At 51.6% G+C, this 24,749-nt stretch overlaps 1 non-coding gene and 4 pseudogenes across 1 annotated transcript; all 5 read right to left on the bottom strand.

Moving 5' to 3' along the window:
* Window positions 1–353: 353 nt before the first annotated feature.
* LOC144674010 (U2 spliceosomal RNA) lies at window positions 354–531 on the bottom strand (annotated as a pseudogene).
* A 3,349-nt stretch (window positions 532–3,880) lies between these two features.
* Window positions 3,881–4,058, bottom strand: LOC144674009 (U2 spliceosomal RNA; annotated as a pseudogene).
* Window positions 4,059–7,407: 3,349 nt separating this feature from the next.
* On the bottom strand, window positions 7,408–7,585 carry LOC144674048 (U2 spliceosomal RNA; annotated as a pseudogene).
* A 7,470-nt stretch (window positions 7,586–15,055) lies between these two features.
* Window positions 15,056–15,246, bottom strand: LOC144674007 (U2 spliceosomal RNA). The gene has a single exon (XR_013574457.1). It is a non-coding gene; the product is annotated as a U2 spliceosomal RNA (small nuclear RNA).
* Window positions 15,247–22,082: 6,836 nt separating this feature from the next.
* On the bottom strand, window positions 22,083–22,260 carry LOC144674043 (U2 spliceosomal RNA; annotated as a pseudogene).
* Between the last annotated feature and the right edge of the window lie 2,489 nt (window positions 22,261–24,749).

The following is a 24,749-nucleotide window of genomic DNA, read 5'->3' as shown; positions in this document are numbered from 1 at the left end:
CAAACAGGAAGTCTATCCTGGAACGAATGGACCCGTCTGGCCGCGACCAGGTGTATCTACGCTGCGCTCGGTCTGCAGGGTTGCTGAAGACGTCGTGCAGCTTGGCATCCTTAACTGTTTCCATCAGGGATCTGGACGTAGCGTCCAATCTGCTGCCGGCCCTGCCAGCGAGTGTTGGGTGAGAGTGCGTGTTTTTTGTGTGTAGCTGCTGCGGGTGAGTGAGTGAGTGAGAGAGAGAGAGAGAGAGAGAGAAAGAAAGAAAGTTGGATTTTGGAACATGTACATGTTGAGAAGTAAAGAAAGCAGATGTTTGTAAGAAAACTATTTTTAGCATTGAAAATCCCCTGGAAAGGGGAGGGTGCACCGTTCCCAGAGATACTGCAATACCGGGTCGATGCGTGGAGTGGACGGAGCAAGCCCCTATTCCATCTCCCTGCTCCAAAAATCAATTTAATATATGGTCCCCAGATAAGGGACGTATCAGATATTAAACTGATAAGAACAGATTTTTTTTTTTTTTTGTAAAAATATACTTTATTCATAAAATATCTTCAATCACATTCCACACCATTTCAAAAACAACCTTACAAGGGTACAATCCAGGGTTAAACTTTTACAAAATGTATCACCAGGTGCATTAGTACAAACAATATTACAATCATTTACAGCCTTTCATTTTGATCTGTACAGCCCGAGGGGCTCTAAACAGTTCCCAGTCTCTCGGTGCGCTGTGGTAGAAAGGTCTTAGACAGCGACCCTTCCCCATTGCGCCTTTGCGGCAGCTGCCCCAAGCTTTAGTGCGTCCCTCAGCACGTAGTCCTGGACTTTGGATTGTGCCAGTCCGCAACAATCGGTCGGGGACAACTCTTTGTGCTGGAAGACCAACAAGTTTCGGGCAGACCAAAGCGCCTCTTTCACCGAGTTGATGATCCTCCAGCTGCAGTTGATGTTTGTCTCGGTGTGTGTCCCTGGGAACAGCCCGTAGAGCACAGAGTCCTGTGTCACAGAACTGCTCGGGATGAACCTCGACAGCAACCACTGCATCTCTCTCCAGACTTTCTTTGCAAAGGCACAATCCACAAGGAGGTGGACAACGGTCTCTTCCCCACCACAGCCACCTCGAGGGCAACGTGCAGAGGGGGTGAGCTTCCTGGCGTGTAGGAAGGATCTGACGGGGAGGGCCTTTCTCACCACCAGCCAAGCTACGTCTTGGTGCTTGTTGGAAAGTTCTGGCGATGAGGCATTCTGCCAAATGACTTTGACAGTCTGCTCGGGGAACCATCCCACAGGGTCCACCCTCTCCTTATCCCTCAGGGCCTCTAGGACGTTACGTGCTGACCACTGCCTGATGGACTTGTGGTCAAAGGTGTTTTTCTGCATCAATTTTTCCACCAGGGACAGGTGGTACGGCACGGTCCAACTACTTGGAGCGTTCCGCGGCAGCGTGGCCAGACCCATCCTTCGCAACACCGGGGACAGGTAGAACCTCAGCACGTAGTGACGCTTGGTGTTTGCGTACTGAGGGTCTACGCACCGCTTGATGCAGCCGCACACAAAGGTGGCCATCAGTATGAGGGCGATGTTGGGCACGTTTTTTCCCCCTTTATCTAGAGGCTTGTAGATCGCGTCCCTGCGGACACGATCCATTTTCGACCTCCAGATAAAGCGGAAGATGGCTCGAGTGATCGCCGTCGCGCAGGAGTCTGGAATGGGCCAGACCTGCGCCACGTACAGCAACAGCGAGAGTACCTCACACCTGATGACCAGGTTCTTACCCGCAATGGAGAGGGAGCGTCGATCCCACATGCCCAGTTTCCTTTTCACCATAGCCACTCGCTCCTTCCAGTTTCTAACGCATGCCCCGGTCCCTCCGAACCATATCCCCAGCACCTTCAGGCCGTCAGCCCTGACAGTGAAGGGGACAAAGGATCGGTCAGCCCAGTTCCCAAAGAACATGGCCTCGCTCTTCCCACGATTTACCTTGGCTCCCGAGGCCAGTTCGAACTGGTCGCAGACGTGCATCAGTCTGCGCACCGACAGCGGATCCGAGCAGAAGACGGCGACGTCGTCCATGTACAGGGAGGCTTTTACCTGAGTGCCTCCACTGCCTGGGATCGTCACTCCTCTTATGCCCGGATCCTTCCTGATGGACTCGGCAAAGGGTTCTATGCAGCACACGAAAAGGACAGGCGAGAGAGGACAGCCCTGCCTGACTCCAGATTTAATGGGAAAGCTATCTGTTTCCCACCCATTGATTGAGACTGCGCTACTGATGTTAGTGTAGAGCAGTTGGATCCAATTTCGAATTCCCTCCCCAAAGCCCATTTTGGAGAGCACATCCCCCATGTAGGTGTGCGATATTCTGTCAAAGGCCTTCTCCTGATCCAAGCTGATGAGGCAGGTATCCACACCCCTGTCCTGTACATAGGCAATCGTATCCCTGAGCAGCGCCAGGCTGTCAGAGATCTTCCTGCCTGGCACAGAGCAGGTCTGGTCAGGGTGAATCACCAATTCCAGAGCGGATTTGACCCGGTTGGCGATGACCTTGGACAGAATCTTATAGTCCACATTCAACAGTGAAATGGGTCGCCAATTTCTAATTTCCTCCCTTTCCCCCTTGTGCTTGTAGATGAGGGTGATGATGCCTTTCCTCATGGATTCTGACATGCTGCCGGCCAGGAGCATACTCTCGTACACTGCTAGCAGGTCTGGGCCGATCAAGTCCCACAGAGCCGAATACAACTCCGCCGGCAGGCCGTCGCTTCCGGGGGTTTTACTCTTCTCCAAGGACTCGAGGGCCTTAGTCAGTTCGTCAGGAGTTAGCGGTTTGTCTAGGCTCTCCCGCGTACTGTGGTCTAAGACCTCCGTGATAGAGGACAGGAAGGACTGGGAGGCCGTGCTGTCCGTGGGCTTCACGTCATACAGTCCGCCATAAAAGGATTTGCTGATCCTCAGAATGTCGGACCGTGATGACTTTACTGAGCCGTCTTCTTCCTTCAGGCTGCTGATCACAGAGCGCTCTCTGTGTACCTTTTGGAAGAAGAAACGTGAGCACGTCTCATCCTGCTCCATGGAGCGGACTCTGGAACGGAAGATGATCTTGGAGGCCTCCGAGGCAAAGTGCGAGGCTTGCTGGCCCTTCACCTCTTGGAGCTCCTCCTTGACATCCACCCCCATCGACTGCAGCCGGAGCAGATTCTGCATCTTTTTCTGGAGTCGGGACATTTCCCTCGGTTCCTTTCTAGCTTTCTGGGTGCCTTTGAGGATGAAAAACCTCTTGATGTTTCCCTTGATCGCTTCCCACCAGTGTGTCAGGGACTCAAAGAGGGGTTTCACGGTTCTCCAACCTTTGTAATCCCTCTTGAGCTCCTCAATGTTCTCTGGGGTCAGCAGTTGCACATTTAGCTTCCATGCCCCCCTGCCCACCCTCAGGTCCTTCTCCAAGTGGCAGTCCGCCAGTAGGAGGCAGTGGTCAGAGAAGAACACCGGCTTGACCTCGGTGGATCTGACTGTGAATGCACGGGACACAAACAGGAAGTCTATCCTGGAACGAATGGACCCGTCTGGCCGCGACCAGGTGTATCTACGCTGCGCTCGGTCTGCAGGGTTGCTGAAGACGTCGTGCAGCTTGGCATCCTTAACTGTTTCCATCAGGGATCTGGACGTAGCGTCCAATCTGCTGCCGGCCCTGCCAGCGAGTGTTGGGTGAGAGTGCGTGTTTTTTGTGTGTAGCTGCTGCGGGTGAGTGAGTGAGTGAGAGAGAGAGAGAGAGAGAGAGAAAGAAAGAAAGTTGGATTTTGGAACATGTACATGTTGAGAAGTAAAGAAAGCAGATGTTTGTAAGAAAACTATTTTTAGCATTGAAAATCCCCTGGAAAGGGGAGGGTGCACCGTTCCCAGAGATACTGCAATACCGGGTCGATGCGTGGAGTGGACGGAGCAAGCCCCTATTCCATCTCCCTGCTCCAAAAATCAATTTAATATATGGTCCCCAGATAAGGGACGTATCAGATATTAAACTGATAAGAACAGATTTTTTTTTTTTTTTGTAAAAATATACTTTATTCATAAAATATCTTCAATCACATTCCACACCATTTCAAAAACAACCTTACAAGGGTACAATCCAGGGTTAAACTTTTACAAAATGTATCACCAGGTGCATTAGTACAAACAATATTACAATCATTTACAGCCTTTCATTTTGATCTGTACAGCCCGAGGGGCTCTAAACAGTTCCCAGTCTCTCGGTGCGCTGTGGTAGAAAGGTCTTAGACAGCGACCCTTCCCCATTGCGCCTTTGCGGCAGCTGCCCCAAGCTTTAGTGCGTCCCTCAGCACGTAGTCCTGGACTTTGGATTGTGCCAGTCCGCAACAATCGGTCGGGGACAACTCTTTGTGCTGGAAGACCAACAAGTTTCGGGCAGACCAAAGCGCCTCTTTCACCGAGTTGATGATCCTCCAGCTGCAGTTGATGTTTGTCTCGGTGTGTGTCCCTGGGAACAGCCCGTAGAGCACAGAGTCCTGTGTCACAGAACTGCTCGGGATGAACCTCGACAGCAACCACTGCATCTCTCTCCAGACTTTCTTTGCAAAGGCACAATCCACAAGGAGGTGGACAACGGTCTCTTCCCCACCACAGCCACCTCGAGGGCAACGTGCAGAGGGGGTGAGCTTCCTGGCGTGTAGGAAGGATCTGACGGGGAGGGCCTTTCTCACCACCAGCCAAGCTACGTCTTGGTGCTTGTTGGAAAGTTCTGGCGATGAGGCATTCTGCCAAATGACTTTGACAGTCTGCTCGGGGAACCATCCCACAGGGTCCACCCTCTCCTTATCCCTCAGGGCCTCTAGGACGTTACGTGCTGACCACTGCCTGATGGACTTGTGGTCAAAGGTGTTTTTCTGCATCAATTTTTCCACCAGGGACAGGTGGTACGGCACGGTCCAACTACTTGGAGCGTTCCGCGGCAGCGTGGCCAGACCCATCCTTCGCAACACCGGGGACAGGTAGAACCTCAGCACGTAGTGACGCTTGGTGTTTGCGTACTGAGGGTCTACGCACCGCTTGATGCAGCCGCACACAAAGGTGGCCATCAGTATGAGGGCGATGTTGGGCACGTTTTTTCCCCCTTTATCTAGAGGCTTGTAGATCGCGTCCCTGCGGACACGATCCATTTTCGACCTCCAGATAAAGCGGAAGATGGCTCGAGTGATCGCCGTCGCGCAGGAGTCTGGAATGGGCCAGACCTGCGCCACGTACAGCAACAGCGAGAGTACCTCACACCTGATGACCAGGTTCTTACCCGCAATGGAGAGGGAGCGTCGATCCCACATGCCCAGTTTCCTTTTCACCATAGCCACTCGCTCCTTCCAGTTTCTAACGCATGCCCCGGTCCCTCCGAACCATATCCCCAGCACCTTCAGGCCGTCAGCCCTGACAGTGAAGGGGACAAAGGATCGGTCAGCCCAGTTCCCAAAGAACATGGCCTCGCTCTTCCCACGATTTACCTTGGCTCCCGAGGCCAGTTCGAACTGGTCGCAGACGTGCATCAGTCTGCGCACCGACAGCGGATCCGAGCAGAAGACGGCGACGTCGTCCATGTACAGGGAGGCTTTTACCTGAGTGCCTCCACTGCCTGGGATCGTCACTCCTCTTATGCCCGGATCCTTCCTGATGGACTCGGCAAAGGGTTCTATGCAGCACACGAAAAGGACAGGCGAGAGAGGACAGCCCTGCCTGACTCCAGATTTAATGGGAAAGCTATCTGTTTCCCACCCATTGATTGAGACTGCGCTACTGATGTTAGTGTAGAGCAGTTGGATCCAATTTCGAATTCCCTCCCCAAAGCCCATTTTGGAGAGCACATCCCCCATGTAGGTGTGCGATATTCTGTCAAAGGCCTTCTCCTGATCCAAGCTGATGAGGCAGGTATCCACACCCCTGTCCTGTACATAGGCAATCGTATCCCTGAGCAGCGCCAGGCTGTCAGAGATCTTCCTGCCTGGCACAGAGCAGGTCTGGTCAGGGTGAATCACCAATTCCAGAGCGGATTTGACCCGGTTGGCGATGACCTTGGACAGAATCTTATAGTCCACATTCAACAGTGAAATGGGTCGCCAATTTCTAATTTCCTCCCTTTCCCCCTTGTGCTTGTAGATGAGGGTGATGATGCCTTTCCTCATGGATTCTGACATGCTGCCGGCCAGGAGCATACTCTCGTACACTGCTAGCAGGTCTGGGCCGATCAAGTCCCACAGAGCCGAATACAACTCCGCCGGCAGGCCGTCGCTTCCGGGGGTTTTACTCTTCTCGAAGGACTCGAGGGCCTTAGTCAGTTCGTCAGGAGTTAGCGGTTTGTCTAGGCTCTCCCGCGTACTGTGGTCTAAGACCTCCGTGATAGAGGACAGGAAGGACTGGGAGGCCGTGCTGTCCGTGGGCTTCACGTCATACAGTCCGCCATAAAAGGATTTGCTGATCCTCAGAATGTCGGACCGTGATGACTTTACTGAGCCGTCTTCTTCCTTCAGGCTGCTGATCACAGAGCGCTCTCTGTGTACCTTTTGGAAGAAGAAACGTGAGCACGTCTCATCCTGCTCCATGGAGCGGACTCTGGAACGGAAGATGATCTTGGAGGCCTCCGAGGCAAAGTGCGAGGCTTGCTGGCCCTTCACCTCTTGGAGCTCCTCCTTGACATCCACCCCCATCGACTGCAGCCGGAGCAGATTCTGCATCTTTTTCTGGAGTCGGGACATTTCCCTCGGTTCCTTTCTAGCTTTCTGGGTGCCTTTGAGGATGAAAAACCTCTTGATGTTTCCCTTGATCGCTTCCCACCAGTGTGTCAGGGACTCAAAGAGGGGTTTCACGGTTCTCCAACCTTTGTAATCCCTCTTGAGCTCCTCAATGTTCTCTGGGGTCAGCAGTTGCACATTTAGCTTCCATGCCCCCCTGCCCACCCTCAGGTCCTTCTCCAAGTGGCAGTCCGCCAGTAGGAGGCAGTGGTCAGAGAAGAACACCGGCTTGACCTCGGTGGATCTGACTGTGAATGCACGGGACACAAACAGGAAGTCTATCCTGGAACGAATGGACCCGTCTGGCCGCGACCAGGTGTATCTACGCTGCGCTCGGTCTGCAGGGTTGCTGAAGACGTCGTGCAGCTTGGCATCCTTAACTGTTTCCATCAGGGATCTGGACGTAGCGTCCAATCTGCTGCCGGCCCTGCCAGCGAGTGTTGGGTGAGAGTGCGTGTTTTTTGTGTGTAGCTGCTGCGGGTGAGTGAGTGAGTGAGAGAGAGAGAGAGAGAGAGAGAAAGAAAGAAAGTTGGATTTTGGAACATGTACATGTTGAGAAGTAAAGAAAGCAGATGTTTGTAAGAAAACTATTTTTAGCATTGAAAATCCCCTGGAAAGGGGAGGGTGCACCGTTCCCAGAGATACTGCAATACCGGGTCGATGCGTGGAGTGGACGGAGCAAGCCCCTATTCCATCTCCCTGCTCCAAAAATCAATTTAATATATGGTCCCCAGATAAGGGACGTATCAGATATTAAACTGATAAGAACAGATTTTTTTTTTTTTTTGTAAAAATATACTTTATTCATAAAATATCTTCAATCACATTCCACACCATTTCAAAAACAACCTTACAAGGGTACAATCCAGGGTTAAACTTTTACAAAATGTATCACCAGGTGCATTAGTACAAACAATATTACAATCATTTACAGCCTTTCATTTTGATCTGTACAGCCCGAGGGGCTCTAAACAGTTCCCAGTCTCTCGGTGCGCTGTGGTAGAAAGGTCTTAGACAGCGACCCTTCCCCATTGCGCCTTTGCGGCAGCTGCCCCAAGCTTTAGTGCGTCCCTCAGCACGTAGTCCTGGACTTTGGATTGTGCCAGTCCGCAACAATCGGTCGGGGACAACTCTTTGTGCTGGAAGACCAACAAGTTTCGGGCAGACCAAAGCGCCTCTTTCACCGAGTTGATGATCCTCCAGCTGCAGTTGATGTTTGTCTCGGTGTGTGTCCCTGGGAACAGCCCGTAGAGCACAGAGTCCTGTGTCACAGAACTGCTCGGGATGAACCTCGACAGCAACCACTGCATCTCTCTCCAGACTTTCTTTGCAAAGGCACAATCCACAAGGAGGTGGACAACGGTCTCTTCCCCACCACAGCCACCTCGAGGGCAACGTGCAGAGGGGGTGAGCTTCCTGGCGTGTAGGAAGGATCTGACGGGGAGGGCCTTTCTCACCACCAGCCAAGCTACGTCTTGGTGCTTGTTGGAAAGTTCTGGCGATGAGGCATTCTGCCAAATGACTTTGACAGTCTGCTCGGGGAACCATCCCACAGGGTCCACCCTCTCCTTATCCCTCAGGGCCTCTAGGACGTTACGTGCTGACCACTGCCTGATGGACTTGTGGTCAAAGGTGTTTTTCTGCATCAATTTTTCCACCAGGGACAGGTGGTACGGCACGGTCCAACTACTTGGAGCGTTCCGCGGCAGCGTGGCCAGACCCATCCTTCGCAACACCGGGGACAGGTAGAACCTCAGCACGTAGTGACGCTTGGTGTTTGCGTACTGAGGGTCTACGCACCGCTTGATGCAGCCGCACACAAAGGTGGCCATCAGTATGAGGGCGATGTTGGGCACGTTTTTTCCCCCTTTATCTAGAGGCTTGTAGATCGCGTCCCTGCGGACACGATCCATTTTCGACCTCCAGATAAAGCGGAAGATGGCTCGAGTGATCGCCGTCGCGCAGGAGTCTGGAATGGGCCAGACCTGCGCCACGTACAGCAACAGCGAGAGTACCTCACACCTGATGACCAGGTTCTTACCCGCAATGGAGAGGGAGCGTCGATCCCACATGCCCAGTTTCCTTTTCACCATAGCCACTCGCTCCTTCCAGTTTCTAACGCATGCCCCGGTCCCTCCGAACCATATCCCCAGCACCTTCAGGCCGTCAGCCCTGACAGTGAAGGGGACAAAGGATCGGTCAGCCCAGTTCCCAAAGAACATGGCCTCGCTCTTCCCACGATTTACCTTGGCTCCCGAGGCCAGTTCGAACTGGTCGCAGACGTGCATCAGTCTGCGCACCGACAGCGGATCCGAGCAGAAGACGGCGACGTCGTCCATGTACAGGGAGGCTTTTACCTGAGTGCCTCCACTGCCTGGGATCGTCACTCCTCTTATGCCCGGATCCTTCCTGATGGACTCGGCAAAGGGTTCTATGCAGCACACGAAAAGGACAGGCGAGAGAGGACAGCCCTGCCTGACTCCAGATTTAATGGGAAAGCTATCTGTTTCCCACCCATTGATTGAGACTGCGCTACTGATGTTAGTGTAGAGCAGTTGGATCCAATTTCGAATTCCCTCCCCAAAGCCCATTTTGGAGAGCACATCCCCCATGTAGGTGTGCGATATTCTGTCAAAGGCCTTCTCCTGATCCAAGCTGATGAGGCAGGTATCCACACCCCTGTCCTGTACATAGGCAATCGTATCCCTGAGCAGCGCCAGGCTGTCAGAGATCTTCCTGCCTGGCACAGAGCAGGTCTGGTCAGGGTGAATCACCAATTCCAGAGCGGATTTGACCCGGTTGGCGATGACCTTGGACAGAATCTTATAGTCCACATTCAACAGTGAAATGGGTCGCCAATTTCTAATTTCCTCCCTTTCCCCCTTGTGCTTGTAGATGAGGGTGATGATGCCTTTCCTCATGGATTCTGACATGCTGCCGGCCAGGAGCATACTCTCGTACACTGCTAGCAGGTCTGGGCCGATCAAGTCCCACAGAGCCGAATACAACTCCGCCGGCAGGCCGTCGCTTCCGGGGGTTTTACTCTTCTCGAAGGACTCGAGGGCCTTAGTCAGTTCGTCAGGAGTTAGCGGTTTGTCTAGGCTCTCCCGCGTACTGTGGTCTAAGACCTCCGTGATAGAGGACAGGAAGGACTGGGAGGCCGTGCTGTCCGTGGGCTTCACGTCATACAGTCCGCCATAAAAGGATTTGCTGATCCTCAGAATGTCGGACCGTGATGACTTTACTGAGCCGTCTTCTTCCTTCAGGCTGCTGATCACAGAGCGCTCTCTGTGTACCTTTTGGAAGAAGAAACGTGAGCACGTCTCATCCTGCTCCACGGAGCGGACTCTGGAACGGAAGATGATCTTGGAGGCCTCCGAGGCAAAGTGCGAGGCTTGCTGGCCCTTCACCTCTTGGAGCTCCTCCTTGACATCGACCCCCATCGACTGCAGCCGCAGCAGATTCTGCATCTTTTTCTGGAGTCGGGACATTTCCCTCTGTTCCTTTCTAGCTTTCTGGGTGCCTTTGAGGATGAAAAACCTCTTGATGCTTCCCTTGATCGCTTCCCACCAGTGTGTCAGGGACTCAAAGAGGGGTTTCACGGTTCTCCAACCTTTGTAATCCCTCTTGAGCTCCTCAATGTTCTCTGGGGTCAGCAGTTGCACATTTAGCTTCCATGCCCCCCTGCCCACCCTCAGGTCTTCCTCCAAGTGGCAGTCCGCCAGTAGGAGGCAGTGGTCAGAGAAGAACACCGGCTTGACCTCGGTGGATCTGACTGTGAATGCACGGGACACAAACAGGAAGTCTATCCTGGAACGAATGGACCCGTCTGGCCGCGACCAGGTGTATCTACGCTGCGCTCCGTCTGCAGGGTTGCTGAAGACGTCGTGCAGCTTGGCATCCTTAACTGTTTCCATCAGGGATCTGGACGTAGCGTCCAATCTGCTTCCGGCCCTGCCGGATCGTCCAGCCGCATCGATGATGCAGTTGAAGTCCCCGCCCAGAATGACCGGCCTGGAGGTCGCCAGCAGCAGTGGGAGCTGCTGAAAAACCTCCAGCCGCTCAGCCCCTTGTGCCGGGCCGTACACGTTAATTAACCGGAGTGGAGCGTTCTTGTACATTACGTCTGCTACCAGGAGTCGCCCGCCCACCACCTCCTTGACCTCGGAGACGGTGAAGTTGCCTCCCCGCAGCAGAATACCCAGGCCGGAGGAACGAGAGTCGTTTCCGCCCGACCAGATCGATGGCCCGTGGGACCACCATCGTGACCATTGCCTGTAGGAGCTGAGGTGCGGTATCGCACACTCCTGCAGAAACAACAGGTCAGCTTTGACCTTGGCTAGGTAGTCCAAGGTCGCAACACATCGCGTAGTAGATTTAATGCTACGCACATTTATGGATACAATCTTTAAACCCATTTTAAAGCATTTATTCTCCTACCAAACCCACTGTCTCTGAGAGTCCCAGACCTTTAGTCTGCTCCTTCATACCCGTAGTGAGCTCAAATTCCTTCACTTTGGATGGGCTGAGGTAGATCTCCTTGGCCGTGTTCTGTTCCAGTGGCATCTGGAGGTTCACGTAGCGAGCGGATTTTGAGATGACCTTTGCTGGAGAAGCTTCTCCAAAACTCACCCCCTCTGGGGTGTTGCTGTTCCCGGCTTCCTGGAGCTGGGGTGCGATGATTGCCTCACTGCTCCCAGATTCCAGGGGCTGTGGTGCACTGGCCTCCTCAGGTTGCAGGCAAAGTTGGGGTGCGCTGGTCTCCTTGTTGTCTCCAATTTTCTGGAGCTCGGGTGTCTCGTCCTCCAACGCCCTGGAGCTTTGCCGCCTCTTCTGTCGGTGCCGCTCTGGCACTTCATCATCCGAAGAGCTGCTGCCCTTGTCATCCGTGTCGGATGGGAGACGCCTCTTGCCGCTTCTCTGGGAAACGCCTTTGCTTCTTCTTCGCTCCCTCTTACTTTTCTTGTTCTTCACCGTCCGCCACTCCCCCTGCTGCTTTTCCACTGCTGCCTCCTCCTCCATTGATTCGTTGTCCTGAGGACTGGAAGGTTCAGGGGGTAGTGCTGTTGATTGGCTCTCTGTTGCCTCAATCTCTTTCTCCACCTTGTCTCTCTCTGTGTCCTCCTTTGTCCCGTTGAGCTCCCTGGGGGCCTTGGTGGTTGGAGTGACACGAAACATTTCTTCTGCTTCCCCGTGGTCGGCTTTGGCTGCCTGTGCGTAAGTACGGCAGCGTTTGGGGCAGGTCCTGTAGAGGTGACTTGCCTCGCCACACAGGTTGCAGCACTTGGCCTGTTTGCAGTCTTTTGTCTGGTGCCCTTCCTGTTTGCAGATCTTGCAGAGGGAGGCGCTGCAGTTGGCCGCCACATGACCAGCCTTGCCGCATGAGCGACAATGCTTGGGTTGCCCAGCGTAGACCAGGTAGCCACGGTTTCCCCCGATAGCGAAACTGGAAGGAGGGTGGAAAATGGCTCCCTTACCATCGGTCTTTAGCGTGACCTTAAACAGGCGTTTGCCTGTCCAGATCCCCAAGTCGTCTCGAATCTCAGTGCCGCTCCCCACCTTATCGAAGTACCTGGTGAGGAAGGTGACCACGTCGGCGACAGGGACGAAGGGGTTGTACACATGCACCATCACCTCACGTTCCCGTTGCAACGGCAGAGAAAAGTGCGGCTCCGCCGTCAGGATCTTCATCTCCGGCAGGTCTCTCTTCTCCTCGAACACCCTCAGGAGCCGGACGCAGTCTGCCACCCGCTTGAACGTCACGTCAAAATAACCGCCTTTGCGGGAGTCGTGCAGGGTGAAGATCTCCGTAGCTTGGAAGCCGCACGCCTTCAACAGGATCCTCCTGGTGAAGAAGCCCCGATCCATAGGTGATCCTCCTTCGCTGTGGTTCACCGTGACTCGGACGGTGATAGGTAACCCACGGTATGGATTTCGATTGCGATTGGTTATAGCCCTTCCATCCCGACCTTGCCTTGGTAGGACCATGGTGTCGCCCCTGCAACACTTGATCTTAGCCAAAAGGCCGAGAAGCGATTCCATTTGCCTTCCTTGTTACCTGCTGTACCTGCATACTAGCTTTCAGCGATTCGTGCGCGAGGACACCCAGATCCCTCTGTGCTGAAGCATTTCTGAAGTTTCTCTCCATTTGAATAATAAGTCGCCTTTTTATTCTTCTGACCAAAATGGATAACCGCACACTTATTAAACTTATTTAACTTAGTTAAACTCCATCTGCCAAATTTTGGCCCATTCACCTAACCTGTCCATATCCATTTGTAAATTTCTTATTTCTTCATTGCAACTTACTTTCCCACCTATTTTGGTGTCATCTGCAAATTTAGCTATAGTACCTTCTACTCCTGAATCCAAGTAAATAGTTGGGGCCCGAGGACCGAACCCTGTGGCACCCCACTAGTTACAGCTTGGCATCCACAAAAGACCCATTTATCTTGACTCTCTGCTTTCTGTTGGTTAGCCAATCCTCTATCCAAGCTAATATATTACCCTTAGCTGCGTGTGATCTTATCTTGTGTATTAATCTTTTGTGCGGCACCTTATCAAATGCCTTCTGGAAGTCCAGACATACTACATCTACAGGATCCCCGTTATCCACTTTGCTTGTCACATCTTCAAAGAACTCTAGCAAATTAGTCAAACACGATTTACTCTTCGTAAAGCCATGCCGACTCTGAGGGATTGCATTTTGACTTGCATTTTAGGAAGGTAGTGGAGGCATTGGAGAGAGTGCAGAAGAGGTTTACGAGTTTGGTTCCAGGGGCGAGGAAGTTGAGTTATGAAGTAAGATTGGAGAAGTTGGGACTGTATTCCTTGGGGAAAAGAAGTCTGAGAGGAGACTTGATAGAGGTATTGAAAATCATGAGGGGTCTGGAGAGAGTAGATAGGGAGAAACTGTTTGCACCGGGGCAAGGATCGAGAAGGAGAGGGCACAGGTTTAAAGTAACTGGCAAAAGAAGCAAAAGCGATAGGAGCAGCGAGCGGTCAGGGTCTGGAATGCACCACCTGATAGCGCGGCGGAGGCAGGTTCAATTGAAGAGGGAATGAGATGATTATTTGAAAAGAAAGCATGTGCCGGGTTACGTGGAGAAGGCAGGAGAAAGGCACGAGGTGAAATGTTCACCGGGAGAGCTGGTGCAGGCACGACGGGCGGAATGGGCTCCTTGTGCAATGTAAGGATTGTGTGAATGTGGATGTAGAGGTTTCGGAGTAGCTGTGTAAAGTGTGTGAGCTTTGAGGTGTGAGTTTTGATTGTTGCTGTGTCAGCAGCAGCAGCGGCAGCGGCAGCAGAGAGCTGGTTTAAAATGTTGTGAGGCGAAAGGTGCAGCTAAGAGAGTGTTTGAGAGGTGTATTTGCAAGTGAAAGCTGTTTTTGTATAAGTGAGGTAGAGTGTTTGTGAGATGAGAGTGCTGTCTGTGAGTGTTGGGTGAGCGTGCGTGTTTTTTGTGTGTAGCTGCTGCGGGTGAGTGAGTGAGAGAGAGAGAGAGAGAGAGAGAAAGAAAGAAAGTTGGATAAAAACAAAAAGCTAAAAGCTACTGCGGATGCTGGAAATCCAAAACAAAATAAAAACAGAATTACCTGGAAAAACTCAGCAAGTCTGGCAGCATCGGCGGAGAAGAAACCAGTCAACGTTTCGAGCCCTCATGGCCCTTCAGCAGAACTGAAGCATAGTTTCAACAAGGGAGAAATATAAATTGGTTTAAGGTGGGTGGGGGGGGAAGAGACACATTGAGGGTGTGGTGTGAGCAGATAATCAAAAGATGTCAGAGACAAAAGGGTCAAAGAGGTGTTGAAGGTGGTGGTCTTTGTCTGAGAAAAGTGCTAATTAAGAATGACTAAAGACCTTTAGTCTTTCCACCCCACCCCCACTAGAGCTGTACTTTGAATATCCTGTCTTGCATTCTTAATTAGCACTTTTCTCAGACAAAGACCACCACCTTCAACACCTCTTTGACCCTTTTGTCTCTGACATCTTTTGATTATCTGCTCACACCACACCCTCAATGTGTCTCTTCCCCCCCACCCACCTTAAACCAATTTATATTTCTCCCTTGTTGAAACTATGCTTCAGTTCTGCTGAAGGGCCATGAGGGCTCGAAACGTTGACTGGTTTCTTCTCCGCCGATGCTGCCAGACTTGCTGAGTTTTTCCAAAGAAAGTTGGATTTTGGAACATGTACATGTTGAGAAGTAAAGAAAGCAGATGTTTGTAAGAAAACTATTTTTAGCATTGAAAATCCCCTGGAAAGGGGAGGGTGCACCGTTCCCAGAGATACTGCAATACCGGGTCGATGCGTGGAGTGGACGGAGCAAGCCCCTATTCCATCTCCCTGCTCCAAAAATCAATTTAATATATGGTCCCCAGATAAGGGACGTATCAGATATTAAACTGATAAGAACAGATACTACACTTGATCTTAGCCAAAAGGCCGAGAAGCGATGCCGGCGCCGCCCTTGACTTCCCCGAGTGCCATCTGCCTTCCCTCCTTTAAAGCAGACTGACAGCGTTCAAAGACTTATGTATATATATATCTAAGCACTGACGGTTTCACTGTTGGCATATTTGTCCCGGGATTTCTAATTGGAAAAGTTGCCTTTGTTCTCTCTCTTTCAGTGAGACTGCATCAGAGTTATGTAGATCGGCAGTATTCCACCAATCAGATGGGAGAGGGTTGTGCCTATCCACATGGACGTCAGTGTCAGAGGCTGCTGTGGAAGAAGCTTTTGAAAGCAGTTGCGTGTCTTGCAGGGCGTGAGTGACAATGCAGCAAGCAAGTGTGCAGAGCTGCACACATAGAGTCCTAGATTGGTTAGAGCAGAAAAGGAGGCCATTCGGCCTGTCGTGTCTGTGCTAGCTCTTTGCAAGAGCAACTCCCCTAGTGCCACTCACCTGCCTTTTCCCCATAGCCCTGCAAATATTTTCTCTTCAGATAATTATCCGATTCTCTTTTGAAAGCCACTCTTGAAAGTGCCCCCAGCACACTCTCAGGCAGTGCATTGCAGATTCTAACCACTCGCTGCGCAAGAAGGTTTCTCCTCATGTCGCCTTAGTTCTTTTGCCATTCACTTTAAATGGGGGTCCTCCATGTTGTGTTTTCCACCTTACGCAAACACACCGACGACACAAAGAGGATCGCTAACTCAATTCTTTGATTTGAAGAGATGAAATATATACAACAATATCTAGGTCTCTAGGACAGCTCCTATCATCGGCCCGAGAATTATACATGAGTATATACACGTCACACCCTGCCTGGCGATGCACAGCAATTTTAGATACGCTCTTTAAAGGTATACCACAACAACTCCAAGCTGTACCCTTAAATAATAAGAACTATTTACATTACAACAAATTGCTCTTCTGTGTTTGAACCTACAATTGTACAAAGTGATCACCTTATGAGTCCCTGGGACGGAATGGTGGTTCGTTGATACTGTGAAGTTGGTTTGAGATTGCCGTACGTTCTCACAATTCTGGTTGTCTGTAGGAGTCTTGCGCTGGGATCGTGTCTTAGATCGCGTTCTGCTTGCGATGGGGTTACTTGGTGTTTCTTGTTCTGGTACTTCCCTGATTCGCCATCGGTTTCTTCACAATGGGTGCTCGTACTTGATCTGATCATGGTTCTGGACAGATGCTGCTGATTTCTGCCGGATTTCATGTTCCATCGGTTGGGTGTTGTAGTCATACCTTTTGTCCAATGATGACTGGGAAGGGTTGTTCGCACTGTAATTCTGCTGGTGAAGGAGTGGTTGCACTGAGCGCTGTCGCTCTAAGGTGTAGCATTGTGACAGGCCGTCACAAGCCTTGTTTACTTTGCTGACATTTCATAAGTAAGCACTTTACAGTATATACATTCCGCCATGCTATTGGACCTGGGGCAGTGTGGTGATGCGGTAGTACGGTCAACTCCCCACTTTTCACACATCGGTGCGCAGACCGATCAACACCTGCGACCACTTCGAACCGGCCTCGGGTGCCAAGGGTAAACCGTGGCAAGAGCGAGGCCGTGCCCTTTGGGAACTGAACTAAGCTTTGTCCCTTTCACCAGCAGGTCAGACTGCCTGAAGCTGCTGGGGATATGGTTCGGAGGGACCAGGGAATGCGTTAGAAACTGGAAGGAGCGAGTAGCCATGGTGAGAAAAGAACTGGGCTTGTGGGAGCAAAGCTCCCTCTCCATTGCGGGTAAGAACCTGCTCATCAGGCGTGAGGCACTCTCAGTGTTGTACATGGCGCAGGTCTGGCCCATTCCTCACTCCTGCGCTGTGGCGATCACGCGAGCCAACTTCCGCTTTGTCTGGAGGTCAAAAGTGGACCATGTTTGCAGGGACATGATGTAAAAAACCTCTGGATGAAGGGGGAGAAAACATGCCCAACATCACCCTCATCCTGATGGCCACCTTTGTGTATGGCTGTATCAAGCTGTGTGTAGACCCAAACACCAAGCGTCACTACGTGCTGAGGTTCTACCTGTCCCTGGTGTTGCGAAGGATGGGTCTGGTCACGCTGCCACGGAAAGCTCCAAGTGCCATATCACCTGTCCCGTGTGGAAAAATTATGCAGAGGAACCGCAAGTCCATCAGGCAGTGGTTAGCACGTATCACCCTAGAGGCCCTGCGGGAAAAGGAGATGGTGGATCCCGTCGGATGGTTCGCCGAACAGACTGTCAGGGTCATTTGGCAGAATGCCTCATCACCAGAACCTTCCAACAAGCACAAAGACGTAGCTTGGCTGGTGGTGAGAAAGGACCTTGCCGTCAGGTCCTTCCTACACGCCAGGAGCCTCACCCCCTCTGCACGTTGCCCTCGAGGTGGCTGTGGTGGGGAAGAGACCGTTGCCCACCTCCTTGTGGAATCTGCCTTTGCAGAAAAGGTCTGAAGAGAGTGGCCGTGGTTCTTGTCGAGGTTCATCCCGAGCAGTTCCGTGACACAGGTCCGGACACTGTGCTCTACGGGCTGTTCCCAGGGACACACGCCGAGACAAGCATCAACTGCAGCCGGAGGATCAACTCGGTGAAAGACGCTCTTTGGCTGCCTGAAACTTCTTGGTCTTCCATTGCAAAGAGTTGGCACATTCCAAGGTCCAGGACTACGTGCTGAGGGACGCACTAAAGTTTGGGGCAGAGGCGCAATGGGGAAAGGTGGCTGTCTACGACCTTTCAGCCATAGTGCACCAAGGGGCTGGGATTTGCATAGGCTCCTCGGGCTGTAAGACACACGGTGAATGTTTCCAGTGAATACTACATGTATCACTTTTGCCTTGAAGCACCTCAGAGTGAAACATGATCTATGTAGGCAACTTAAATACCATTGCACTGTCTGACTGTCTGTTATGACCATTTTGAAATGTCTGCAATGTTCCTTCCTGCAATGGTTGCGCTAGATGTGTCGTGTAACTGGCAGGTAATGGGAAATTTCGAGAAACGGTCAGTCACAAGGGAGAACACGTGACAGGCATGAGAGACAATCCACGAGTCTTTGTAGCTGAGTTTCCGTGTGAGCAACTAGCTCACAGCGCAGAGGAGTTCTTCGATCGAGGCCTGCTGTATTTTTGTCTTTGCTTTCAGTTTGGGCAGTCAAAGAACAAAGAACAAAAAAAACGTACAGCACAGGAACATGTATTTCGGCCCTCCAAGCCTGCGCCGATCAGTCTGTGGAGCTTGCCGGCTGACCTGGCATGCAGCTAAACTCCTTCCACATCTACAGGGAAGGCAAAGTCAGGAGCGTTTCTCTCAGAGCGTAGTGAGTCTTTGGAACTCTCTTCCTCAAAAGGTGGTGGAAACAGGGTCTTTGAATATTTTCAAGACAGAGCTGGATAGATTAACAAGGCGGGGTGGAAGGTTATCGGTGGTAGGCAGGAATGTGGGGTTGAGGTTGCAATCAGATCAGCCATGATCTTCTGAATAGTGGAGCAGGCTCTTGGGGCCCAGTGGCCTACTCCTGCTCCTAAGTTGTATGTTCGTACATGTAGGGGCATTAGTTTTTACTGATTCCAGTACTTCTCCTGCACTGAACCTGGAGAGTACTACGTCAGCTGCTGTTGAGTTGTTTCCTGATGCCCTGCTTTCTTTTGTACGAGCTGTCTAGCATCCTCGTTATGGGCTTCCTTTGCTTGGCATTGGGCCTTCTTTTGGGCTGACTGTTGGTCTATTTCCTTTACGGGATGTCAGCATGACATCACCAGAAGGGAAATGTGTCATGTTATGAAGTCACAGTAAATAGGTCCAATGCATTATATCATTATAATAACACAAGATGATGATCAGCAGTGAGAAGACAGGTGGCAGCAAGGATAAGTACAGGTACGACACAGTGAACAGCCTTAGATCCTGTTAAAATGTTGAAAATGTTTCTCCCCTTCTCAAAGATTATTTCCTTCAAAATTTTAGAAATCTTTCAGCTTCAACCAGAAGTCACATACAAGCCAAACAACAAAACCACCTGCGTGCACAGCACAGCACAGCACAGTATCTGCCAGCCTGCAATGATGTCGGCTCTCTTTTAATCACCTTTTCACCTCCAATCAGTCCTATTCAGCAGGCAAGCAAAGGAGCGCAGAAAATACATCTGCACGGCTGCTTCTAACTTCTAGAAAGGGAACAGCCTTATCCTAGGAAAGTGAAAAATATCTATACTGTCACAAAGTGATGCACTTGAACTGCAAAACACCACGCTTACCTGAGCTTGTGTCACAGTTTTTGCTGTCTACCTCAGCCAGTATTTTTCTGTATTCTCAGTCGTCCATCCTGGCTTCTTGCTTTCTCTGCAGCTTTCAGATGCCTCCCCTTGGCCGGCCTCAGTGCTCAGTGACAGATCAGCGCTCGCTATTATTTGTCCTCAGTGGTAACTGCTAGGGGAGAAATGCTTGACTTTTTCAATCACCTTTTACCTCAGTAAAATCCAAGTAGAACCTAAAGTGGCAATGCTTCTCCCTCTCAGCACCCAACATGTCTTGCCTTTTCTTCAGGTTGGCTTTGAGTAAGCACAACAGTTGCTGCCTGGCTGCCATTAGAGACAGTTTTCAAGTACAGAGACAAGGGGCAGCCCCATGACCCCTCCCCCGACTCCTGCACAATATGCAAATGTAGCACATTGTCTGAGTGCAATTTGGGAGCTGAAGATGGTTTCACAGTGGGATACAAGATATGAGGAGAGGTCACAGTCAACGTTTCCTCACAGACACACCGCCACATAAGCCCCTTTAAATTTGCGCGGCTGTGCAAAAAATTTAATGGGCCCGCACACTTAAACAAATCGGTCACGCACTGTAATGACTCGCCTCATTCAGTTCAACAGAAATTAGGATCATGTTTTTAACCTGTGCCCTCGTTTTAAAATATTTTGTGTTCCATATTTACTTTCTCAATTTGTTATTAACTTACTTTACACTGCTTTATATCCTATCTTGTCGCAGATGTGGATCAGTCTGCGCACCGACAGCGGATCCGACCAGAAGACGGCGACGTCGTCCATGTACAGGGAGGCTTTTACCTGAATGCCTCCACTGCCTGGGATCGTCACTCCTCTTATGCCCGGATCCTTCCTGATGGACTCGGCAAAGGGTTCTATGCAACACACGAAAAGAACAGGCGAGAGAGGACAGCCCTGCCTGACTCCAGATTTAATCGGAAAGCTATCTGTTTCCCACCCGTTGATTGAGACTGCGCTACTGATGTTAGTGTAGAGCAGTTGGATCCAATTTCGAATTCCCTCCCCAAACCCCATTTTGGAGCGCACATCTACCATGTAGGTGTGCGATATTCTGTCAAAGGCCTTCTCCTGATCCAAGCTGATGAGGCAGGTATCCACCCCCCTGTCCTGTACATAGGCAATCGTATCCCTGAGCAGCGCCAGGCTGTCAGAGATCTTCCTGCCTGGCACAGAGCAGGTCTGGTCAGGGTGAATCACCAATTCCAGAGCGGATTTGACCCGGTTGGCGATGACCTTGGACAGAATCTTATAGTCCACATTCAACAGTGAAATGGGTCGCCAATTTCTAATTTCCTCCCTTTCCCCCTTGTGCTTGTAGATGAGGGTGATGATGCCTTTCCTCATGGATTCTGACATACTACCGGCCAGGAGCATACTCTCGTACACTCCTAGCAGGTCTGGGCCGATCAAGTCCCACAGAGCCGAATACAACTCCGTCGGCAAGCCGTCGCTTCCGGGGGTTTTACTCTTCTCCAAGGACTCGAGGGCCTTAGTCAGTTCATCAGGAGTTAGCGGTTTGTCCAGGCTCTCCCGCGTACTGTGGTCTAAGACCTCCGTGATAGAGGACAGGAAGGACTGGGAGGCCGTGCTGTCCGTGGGCTTCACGTCATACAATCCGGCATAAAAGGATTTGCTGATCCTCAGAATGTCGGACCGTGATGACTTTACTGAGCCGTCTTCTTCCTTCAGGCTGCTGATCACAGAGCGCTCTCTGTGTACCTTTTGGAAGAAGAAACGTGAGCACGTCTCATCCTGCTCCATGGAGCGGACTCTGGAACGGAAGATGATCTTGGAGGCCTCCGAGGCAAAGTGCGAGGCTTGCTGGCCCTTCACCTCTTGGAGCTCCTCCTTGACATCGACCCCCATCGACTGCAGCCGGAGCAGATTCTGCATCTTTTTCTGGAGTCGGGACATTTCCCTCGGTTCCTTTCTAGCTTTCTGGGTGCCTTTGAGGATGAAAAACCTCTTGATGTTTCCCTTGATCGCTTCCCACCAGTGTGTCAGGGACTCAAAGAGGGGTTTCACGGTTCTCCAACCTTTGTAATCCCTCTTGAGCTCCTCAATGTTCTCTGGGGTCAGCAGTTGCACATTTAGCTTCCATGCCCCCCTGCCCACCCTCAGGTCCTTCTCCAAGTGGCAGTCCGCCAGTAGGAGGCAGTGGTCAGAGAAGAACACCGGCTTGACCTCGGTGGATCTGACTGTGAATGCACGGGACACAAACAGGAAGTCTATCCTGGAACGAATGGACCCGTCTGGCCGCGACCAGGTGTATCTACGCTGCGCTCGGTCTGCAGGGTTGCTGAAGACGTCGTGCAGCTTGGCATCCTTAACTGTTTCCATCAGGGATCTGGACGTAGCGTCCAATCTGCTGCCGGCCCTGCCAGCGAGTGTTGGGTGAGAGTGCGTGTTTTTTGTGTGTAGCTGCTGCGGGTGAGTGAGTGAGTGAGAGAGAGAGAGAGAGAGAGAGAAAGAAAGAAAGTTGGATTTTGGAACATGTACATGTTGAGAAGTAAAGAAAGCAGATGTTTGTAAGAAAACTATTTTTAGCATTGAAAATCCCCTGGAAAGGGGAGGGTGCACCGTTCCCAGAGATACTGCAATACCGGGTCGATGCGTGGAGTGGACGGAGCAAGCCCCTATTCCATCTCCCTGCTCCAAAAATCAATTTAATATATGGTCCCCAGATAAGGGACGTATCAGATATTAAACTGATAAGAACAGATTTTTTTTTTTTTTTGTAAAAATATACTTTATTCATAAAATATCTTCAATCACATTCCACACCATTTCAAAAACAACCTTACAAGGGTACAATCCAGGGTTAAACTTTTACAAAATGTATCACCAGGTGCATTAGTACAAACAATATTACAATCATTTACAGCCTTTCATTTTGATCTGTACAGCCCGAGGGGCTCTAAACAGTTCCCAGTCTCTCGGTGCGCTGTGGTAGAAAGGTCTTAGACAGCGACCCTTCCCCATTGCGCCTTTGCGGCAGCTGCCCCAAGCTTTAGTGCGTCCCTCAGCACGTAGTCCTGGACTTTGGATTGTGCCAGTCCGCAACAATCGGTCGGGGACAACTCTTTGTGCTGGAAGACCAACAAGTTTCGGGCAGACCAAAGCGCCTCTTTCACCGAGTTGATGATCCTCCAGCTGCAGTTGATGTTTGTCTCGGTGTGTGTCCCTGGGAACAGCCCGTAGAGCACAGAGTCCTGTGTCACAGAACTGCTCGGGATGAACCTCGACAGCAACCACTGCATCTCTCTCCAGACTTTCTTTGCAAAGGCACAATCCACAAGGAGGTGGACAACGGTCTCTTCCCCACCACAGCCACCTCGAGGGCAACGTGCAGAGGGGGTGAGCTTCCTGGCGTGTAGGAAGGATCTGACGGGGAGGGCCTTTCTCACCACCAGCCAAGCTACGTCTTGGTGCTTGTTGGAAAGTTCTGGCGATGAGGCATTCTGCCAAATGACTTTGACAGTCTGCTCGGGGAACCATCCCACAGGGTCCACCCTCTCCTTATCCCTCAGGGCCTCTAGGACGTTACGTGCTGACCACTGCCTGATGGACTTGTGGTCAAAGGTGTTTTTCTGCATCAATTTTTCCACCAGGGACAGGTGGTACGGCACGGTCCAACTACTTGGAGCGTTCCGCGGCAGCGTGGCCAGACCCATCCTTCGCAACACCGGGGACAGGTAGAACATCAGCACGTAGTGACGCTTGGTGTTTGCGTACTGAGGGTCTACGCACCGCTTGATGCAGCCGCACACAAAGGTGGCCATCAGTATGAGGGCGATGTTGGGCACGTTTTTTCCCCCTTTATCTAGAGGCTTGTACATCGCGTCCCTGCGGACACGATCCATTTTCGACCTCCTGATAAAGCGGAAGATGGCTCGAGTTATCGCCGTCGCGCAGGAGTCTGGAATGGGCCAGACCTGCGCCACGTACAGCAACAGCGAGAGTACCTCACACCTGATGACCACGTTCTTACCCGCAATGGAGAGGGAGCGTCGATCCCACATGCCCAGTTTCCTCTTCACCATAGCCACTCGCTCCTTCCAGTTTCTAACGCATGCCCCGGTCCCTCCGAACCATATCCCCAGCACCTTCAGGCCGTCAGCCCTGACAGTGAAGGGGACAAAGGATCGGTCAGCCCAGTTCCCAAAGAACATGGCCTCGCTCTTCCCACGATTTACCTTGGCTCCCGAGGCCAGTTCGAACTGGTCGCAGATGTGCATCAGTCTGCGCACCGACAGCGGATCCGAGCAGAAGACGGCGACGTCGTCCATGTACAGGGAGGCTTTTACCTGAGTGCCTCCACTGCCTGGGATCGTCACTCCTCTTATGCCCGGATCCTTCCTGATGGACTCGGCAAAGGGTTCTATGCAACACACGAAAAGGACAGGCGAGAGAGGACAGCCCTGCCTGACTCCAGATTTAATCGGAAAGCTATCTGTTTCCCACCCAATGATTGACACTGCGCTACTGATGTTAGTGTAGAGCAGTTGGATCCAATTTCGAATTCCCTCCCCAAAGCCCATTTTGGAGAGCACATCCCCCATGTAGGTGTGCGATATTCTGTCAAAGGCCTTCTCCTGATCCAAGCTGATGAGGCAGGTATCCACACCCCTGTCCTGTACATAGGCAATCGTATCCCTGAGCAGCGCCAGGCTGTCAGAGATCTTCCTGCCTGGCACAGAGCAGGTCTGGTCAGGGTGAATCACCAATTCCAGAGCGGATTTGACCCGGTTGGTGATGACCTTGGACAGAATCTTATAGTCCGCATTCAACAGTGAAATGGGTCGCCAATTTCTAATTTCCTCCCTTTCCCCCTTGTGCTTGTAGATGAGGGTGATGATGCCTTTCCTCATGGATTCTGACATACTACCGGCCAGGAGCATACTCTCGTACACTCCTAGCAGGTCTGGCCCGATCAAGTCCCACAGAGCCCAATACAACTGCGTCGGCAAGCCGTCGCTTCCGGGGGTTTTACTCTTCTCGAAGGACTCGAGGGCCTTAGTCAGTTCGTCAGGAGTTAGCGGTTTGTCCAGGCTCTCCCGCGTACTGTGGTCTAAGACCTCCGTGATAGAGGACAGGAAGGACTGGGAGGCCGTGCTGTCCGTGGGCTTCACGTCATACAGTCCGGCATAAAAGGATTTGCTGATCCTCACAATGTCGGACCGTGATGACTTTACTGAGCCGTCTTCTTCCTTCAGGCTGCTGATCACAGAGCGCT

This window comes from Cetorhinus maximus, unplaced genomic scaffold, assembly GCF_964194155.1.
Source record: "Cetorhinus maximus unplaced genomic scaffold, sCetMax3.hap1.1 HAP1_SCAFFOLD_540, whole genome shotgun sequence".
NCBI lineage: Eukaryota > Metazoa > Chordata > Chondrichthyes > Lamniformes > Cetorhinidae > Cetorhinus > Cetorhinus maximus.
Note: the sequence above shows the minus strand (reverse complement) of the source record. Positions and strands in the feature narration are given on the sequence as shown.